This window comes from Durio zibethinus, unplaced genomic scaffold (assembly GCF_047325235.1).
Source record: "Durio zibethinus cultivar Kanyao isolate XHJ-2024 unplaced genomic scaffold, ASM4732523v1 HiC_scaffold_100, whole genome shotgun sequence".
Lineage (NCBI taxonomy): Eukaryota > Viridiplantae > Streptophyta > Magnoliopsida > Malvales > Malvaceae > Durio > Durio zibethinus.
Genome location: NW_028322723.1, coordinates 12650 through 20068, shown reverse-complemented (window position 1 = coordinate 20068; position 7419 = coordinate 12650). Strand labels below are relative to the sequence as shown.

The 7419-nt window shown below is 28.5% G+C and overlaps 3 non-coding genes across 3 annotated transcripts; 1 reads left to right on the top strand and 2 right to left on the bottom strand.

Moving 5' to 3' along the window:
* Nucleotides 1-246: 246 nt before the first annotated feature.
* TRNAF-GAA (transfer RNA phenylalanine (anticodon GAA)) lies at nucleotides 247-319 on the bottom strand. Its single transcript has one exon. It is a non-coding gene; the product is annotated as a tRNA-Phe (tRNA).
* Nucleotides 320-3090: 2771 nt separating this feature from the next.
* Nucleotides 3091-3163, top strand: TRNAT-UGU (transfer RNA threonine (anticodon UGU)). Its single transcript has one exon. It is a non-coding gene; the product is annotated as a tRNA-Thr (tRNA).
* Nucleotides 3164-4538: 1375 nt separating this feature from the next.
* Nucleotides 4539-4625, bottom strand: TRNAS-GGA (transfer RNA serine (anticodon GGA)). The gene has a single exon. It is a non-coding gene; the product is annotated as a tRNA-Ser (tRNA).
* Between the last annotated feature and the right edge of the window lie 2794 nt (nucleotides 4626-7419).

Genomic DNA, 7419 nt, shown 5'->3' with positions numbered 1-7419 from the left:
ACAGCGTGAACAAATAAAAAAGAAGAGGAAAGATAATGAAATTTTTTTCTTTTACTACATTATTTATTTTTTTTACTACATTATAATTATAATAGACTCTTTGCTCATCTAAAAAATAGAAACAAAAAAAAAAAAAAAAATAAATAAAGAGAGGGTTTACTTCCAGATAGCTAGCTAGATAAGTATGTATTATGTCGATCTATATCAATTAATTTGTAGAGTAGATACTCATACAAATTAATCATACGCCGAGAACCAGATTTGAACTGGTGACACGAGGATTTTCAGTCCTCTGCTCTACCAACTGAGCTATCCCGACCATTACCGACGCATTATCCTCATAATACTAGATGACTTGGGTCTATGTCACTTAAAAATGAAAACAAAAAAAAAAACGAAAAAGTATTAAATTAAAAGGGGAATTTCTTGGATCTTTAAAAGGAAGACTTTGTAAATTTCAGTATGAGTAATGATATGGATTATGAATCATTCAACAATATATCATCACAAGACTTGTGATAAGAGAACAAAATTCTGCTAGGATACGCTTGTAAAATGGAAAAGAATAGGATGAATGAGAACATAAGGTACTTTGAACCACTAACAAAAAGGGTAGGATAAAATAAATAGATAGCAAACGGGCTTTTTGGGGTTGGGGATAGAGGGACTTGAACCCTCACGATTTTTAAAGTCGACGGATTTCCTCTTACTATAAATTTCATTGTTGTCGGTATTGATATTGACATGTAGAACGGGACTCTATCTTTATTCTCGTCCGATTAATCAGTTTTTCAAAGATTTATCAGACTATGGAGTGAATGATTTGATTCATGAATATTCTATTCGATTCTTTCTTCAACTTGGAATCGATCACAACAATTCTTTTTATTTTTCATATAATTGATTTGCATATAAATAAAAAAAATACGGGTTCGAGTCGTCTTTTTTGGGTTGTTCATTAGTATACCTATTTATTTTATATTTTATATAGGTATATCTTGCATCCTTTCTGGAGTTTCGATATAAGGATTCCTTTACCAACAGTCATCCCCATTTGTTAGAATAGCTTCCATTGAGTCTCTGCACCTATCCCTTTGTATTATTCTCGCTTGTTGAACCTTTGTGTATTTTCGTAAAATAATAGGATTTGGCTCAGGATTGCCCATTTTTCATTCCGGGGTTTCTCTGAATTTGAAAGTTATCACTTAGTAGGTTTCCATACCAAGGCTCAATCCAATCCAATTAAGTCCGTAGCGTCTACCAATTTCGCCATATCCCCTTTGTGTCTTGAGATTAGGATCTCATTAGGATGCACTTCCTTCCCCCTTTCTCCTTCCCTTCCTTTCCCCTTTCTTTCATTTATTTATTGTCCTTCTTTTATGCGAAAACCGTTGAATTTAGTATTGAATTTAGTAGATATAGATACTGATTCTTATATCGAAGGGTCTTTACTATTTTAGTTCTTGTTTGTTTATCTTCTTTCGTCTCTATCGGAGGACCCGTATTTATTTGGTCCAATCAGAAAATATTTTATCATTTCTGTATTCGCAATTCAATATAGATGGATATTCCATACATATATATGCCCCCCTTACTCTCAGTTTTCTCAGGCAATTTACTCGAACGGTCGATTTTTTTTTTTTTTTTCGTCTTAGCTTCCGCCTTTATGAATGAAAACAAAGAAAGGAGTCTCTCATCTCTCATTATGATCTGGATTTCATTTCTATGGGTTGCATCTTTTCTTTTTTCTTTAATTTTATTTTTATTCTTATTCTTTTATTAGACTATCCTATATAACCATAATAAGATAACTAAAAAAATAAAAATAAAAATGAAAATTGAATTTATTCATTATTAAAATTTATTCATTTTAAAATTTATTCATTATTAATTATTTATTTTCTAGTATAATAGCATAATAGCTAGAACTAATTATTCCATTCATTTCTATTTCGACTTCGAAGATAATTCGAATTAGTTAGTCTAAAAAACAAAGTTTCATTCTAATTATTTAGACTTATAACGTATCATTTATATAATGATAATATATATATAAATTATATATAAATATAAATTATATATAAATGCATAAAAATATTTTCACTATAATTATCTAATTATTAGACTCTATTTATAATTCTAAACTAAATATAAATAAATTAAATATATATTAAATCTATATTAAATATAAATAAATATTAAATATAAATAAATTAAATCTATATTAAATCTATCTATCTATATTAAAATTAAATCTATCTATTAAATTAAATCTATATCTATATCTATATAAAAAAAAAAATTATATATAATTTAAATGTAAAATATACTAAAAATATACTAAAAAATACTAAAAATATAAAATAAAAATATTAGTAATATTATACTTAGTATACTAATATTATACTAATATATATATAATACTAAATTATATATATAATACTAAATAGAATATATACTAAATAGAATAGAATACTAAATAGAATAGACTAATAGAATAAAGATAACATATAATATAATAAATATAAAATAAAAATATATAATATAGAGATAAATAATAAATAATTATAAAAATTATAAATATATTTATAATTTATTTTTATAATTTTTATAATTATAATAAAATTAGAATTAATTATAATAATATTATTATAATTTAATATTATTAAATATAATGTTATTAAATATTAATATGATTAAATTAAATAGATTAAATTAAAATATCATTTTTAATATGATTAAATATAATCAAATAGAATGATTAAAATATAATCAAATAGAATTATATTATTCTATTCTTAATTATTATATTCTATCAATATTAGATTGAATATTAGATTGAATCTACCATTATTATATATTTTATATATTATTATATATCATTATATTAAATATGATTATATTAAATATGGCATAAATTATGTATGGCATAAATATGGCATTTAAAATTTAAAATTCTAGTTTTTCTAAATTCTAGTCTATAATTCATATTAATAATTCATAGTAATTATGAATAACTAATAGATAGTTAATAGATAAGATCGTAATAGTTTGCTGAATTCCTATGGATACAAAATTTCTATTATTTGAGCCCGCTTAGCTCAGAGGTTAGAGCATCGCATTTGTAATGCGATGGTCATCGGTTCGATTCCGATAGCCGGCTTTCTCTATTTGTTTGCTTTTTTACTTTTTTACATGATTGATAATGTTTTTTTGAAATCAAAGAACATTGAAAAAGCTTTTTCCCCTGTTCTTTCCAAAGGTCAACGATCCGTTTATTATGTCGTAGAAACTTTCAATTAGGAATAAATTGGAGGAGTTAGATCTTTGCAGAATAAATCAAGAAAAAAAAATAGGAAACTTTTTTTGGTTTAATTTTTAGATTTTAATTTTTATATTTATATTTAATATATATTTTATATTAATATATTTATATATTATATATATTTTATTTTAATTTCTATTTTTTGTATACATTATATACAATATACATTATATACAATACAAAAAAGTATGGATATTGATCCAATTCATCTCATTAATATTTGTAGTACAATCCTTCAGTCGATTTCGCTTCATTTAGTTCAGTTTTAATTTAGGTTTATGAAATTTCAATAAAATTCAAATTAATAAGGAGTCTTTATGTCGCGTTACCGAGGGCCTCGTTTCAAAAAAATACGCCGTCTGGGGGCTTTACCGGGACTAACTAGTAAAAGTCCTAGAGCCGGAAGCGATCTTAGAAACCGATCGCGCTCCGGTAAAAAATCTCAATATCGTATTCGTTTAGAAGAAAAACAAAAATTGCGTTTTCATTATGGCCTTACAGAACGACAATTACTTAAATACGTTCGTATTGCCAGAAAAGCAAAAGGGTCAACAGGTCAGGTTTTACTACAATTACTTGAAATGCGTTTGGATAACATCCTTTTTCGATTAGGTATGGCTTCAACTATTCCTCAAGCCCGCCAATTAGTTAACCATAGACATATTTTAGTTAATGGTCGTACAGTAGATATACCAAGTTATCGCTGCAAACCCCGAGATATTATTTCAGCGAGGGATGAACAAAAATCTAGAACTCTGATTCAAAATTATCTTGATTCATCCACCCATGAGGAATTACCAAAGCATTTGACCCTTCACACATTACAATATAAAGGATTAGTCAATCAAATAATAGATAGGAAATGGGTCGGTTTGAAAATAAATGAATTGCTTGTCGTAGAATATTATTCTCGTCAGACTTAAACCTAACTAAAATAACAAAACAAGGGTTCTGCTCCCTTTTCACCTGAGTTAAGGTTAAGTAAAGGAAGACAGGGTAAGGGATTTGATTCGGAAATTTTATTTTTCTCCTATTCATGTATGATAGATCCGTAGGTAGATTTTCATCCCCTGTACGCTATTTTACGTATTCCGTATTAAAAAGAAATTGGGAATAGAGAATCTATATCAAAGAAGGGTCTAACTCTTTAGTATCTGTTCTTATTTGATTTGATACATTGTAGTCAGTTACATTGGCGAATTAGGTGAAGGTGCGGAAAGAGAGGGATTCGAACCCTCGGTAAACAAAAGTCTACATAGCAGTTCCAATGCTACGCCTTGAACCACTCGGCCATCTCTCCTACATAATTATTATGGCCGATAACCCGAGCGAATAGCGAGTTATTCATATTAGATTGTTCGAGAGGTACGAACAATATCAATTCTAACTAGAAAACTAGCTATAAAAATAGAAAACTTTTCATCACTTTTGTCAGCACTTTTTCTTTAGCCTCCCGACTCGAAGAAATTTTTTTGTGAGGGGGCTGTTAAAAATAAATAATATAATACGATAAACATATACCATATATATCTATTCATGTTTGCGAAAAAGGCACTCCCATCTTTTTTCTGATATTTCTACCGGACTGGATTAAATCAATGAATTGAAACGAATCAAATCAATCGATTGGTTTTTTTTTTTTAGACTATGCTTAATGGATATTTTTAGTTCATAATTCTCTTTAGACTCTAATTCCCCATTTCTATAAGAATTCTAAAATTCTTTTCCAGTTTTAGATCTCTCAACAACAACCTCTTACTCTGTAAATCTATTACAAATTCATAAATCCTCTAAGGGATTTTTATATTTGATTATATGTTGTATACCTGCTATGCACAAAACACAAAAAAGGGCAGTTATTTTATTTTCATCATAGAACGATTATTCGATTATTTTTCCTCTTTTTATCATAATTTAATCAAAACTTCTCTAATTTTGCTAATCTATCCTAATCCGTAGGATAAATTTTTTGATTCTTCAACTTCGATGAAATCGTAATAATTCTTTTTTCTTTTTATATTTTATTCTTATACTAATAAATTCTTATACTAATAAATTTGGATGAAATAAAATAGGATTCAAATATTTCTTTTTTTTTTTTTTTCTTGATTCCTGCCAAAAAAATTGAAGTAAAGTAGAGGGCTATATCTTTTTTTTTTTTTTTTTTATGGAATGGGTCTGCTTTTATGTTATTTCGTACTGTACGCTTCCTTTGTTTGTGAGATCCTTTTTTTTTTCTCACGAAGGGGTAATGAAAAGAGTTATAGAATGGATTGCTACCTATGCCTAGATCGCGGATAAATGGAAATTTTATTGATAAGACCTTTTCAATCGTAGCCAATATCTTATTACGAATAATTCCGACAACTTCAGGAGAAAAAGAGGCATTTACACTTCAGGAGAAAAAGAGGCATTTACTTATTACAGAGATGGTGCGATTTGATTATTATTATATAATTATAATTATTTTATATATTTTAATTATTTTATATATATTTTTTTTTTTATTTTTATTTTACCGCTCTTAGTCTTAGGAAAAAGACACATGATTCGGAATAGAAAAAAAAAAAAAAAGACTATTGAAAAAAAAAAAGAAATCTACGCTTGTTGAAGGTGAAGTTTATAAATAAAGCAATTCCTTCTGTCGTGTATCCCCGATTAATGCAACCTCAGATGCTTCAATTGTTGATTCGAGTATTGAGCGAAAGGTTACACCTATGGGTCTGTATTGTGGGTCAACCCTACTACACTAGTACCAATAGGCGGCATAGAGGAAGAAGCACTACATCTAGGAATCAACAACACGAAAACTTTGTTATTGTTATAAAGGATTCCCTTTCCTTATCGGGATCGGAACTAAGAGAAATGGTTGGGACAACAAACATCCATCTTGTTCGTACTTTGGATACCCATATAACCATCGAAGATTGTTGAAGTGACTAATTCCTGGAAATTAAGGAGCGTTGAGAACAAAGAAATTGTTGGAGTTTACTTTATTTATCTAGTACGAACACGCTTGATGGTAAGAAAAGATCTTTTGCAAGAGGGTTGGCTAGAGATTTCTTGTAAAAACATTAGCCCCGCTCAGTTCATAATGACAATATTTCGACCTTTTTTTTAATTCCATGGATTATTCTCATTATGCACATAAAGGAGGAGCCGTATGAGGTGAAAATCTCACGTACGGTTTTGGAACGGAGAATTCGTTGAATCGAATGACGACCGTAACGGATGTCGGCTCAATCCGAAGGAAATTATGCGGAAGCCTTACAGAATTATTATGAAGCTATGCGACTAGAAATTGATCCCTATGATCGAAGTTATATACTCTATAACATAGGCCTTATCCACACAAGTAACGGAGAACATACAAAAGCTTTAGAATATTATTTTCGAGCACTAGAACGAAACCCGTTCTTACCACAAGCTTTTAATAATATGGCTGTGATCTGTCATTACGTGCGACTATCTCCACTATAGAAATAAAAAAAAAAAGGAAAGAAAGAGCAAATACGCTAGTAAATAAATACGCTAGTAAATAAAATAGGCTTTCTACATATTGCATCGTCCAAAAAACGATTTTTATCAGCTGTAACAAAAAAAGAAAAAAAAAAAAGAAACTTCATAGAAGTCAAAATATGAAGAAATATATATGCCTAGATACTTTATTCTATGGATAAAGGATCTAATTGATAGAGGAAGCACCGTAAAGATCAATTAGCGAGGTTTTGGGCCGATACAATAAAAATAAATAAGAACTGCTTATTTATGTCATGATATGAGATAAAAATTAGGAATCAACTTATGTAATAGAGCCGATCCCCTAAGTTATTGAGCAGCGGTGTAGCATCAGATCCCAAAGACAGTAAGTCTTTTTTATGAGGAAGAAGTCTTTTTCAAGGATTCTATATAAATTTATATATGATATGAAACCGAGATAGTTACCTTTCAGAAAAATCTAACGGACGATAATCCCGAAACGCCTATGCTTTATTTTTCTGAAGGTGGGAGAAAAGATAAAACTCATTATTAATTTAATCCAAATTAAAGTTTGAAACTCATGTAATTAACCTCTTTTGGTTAACCCGAGACAA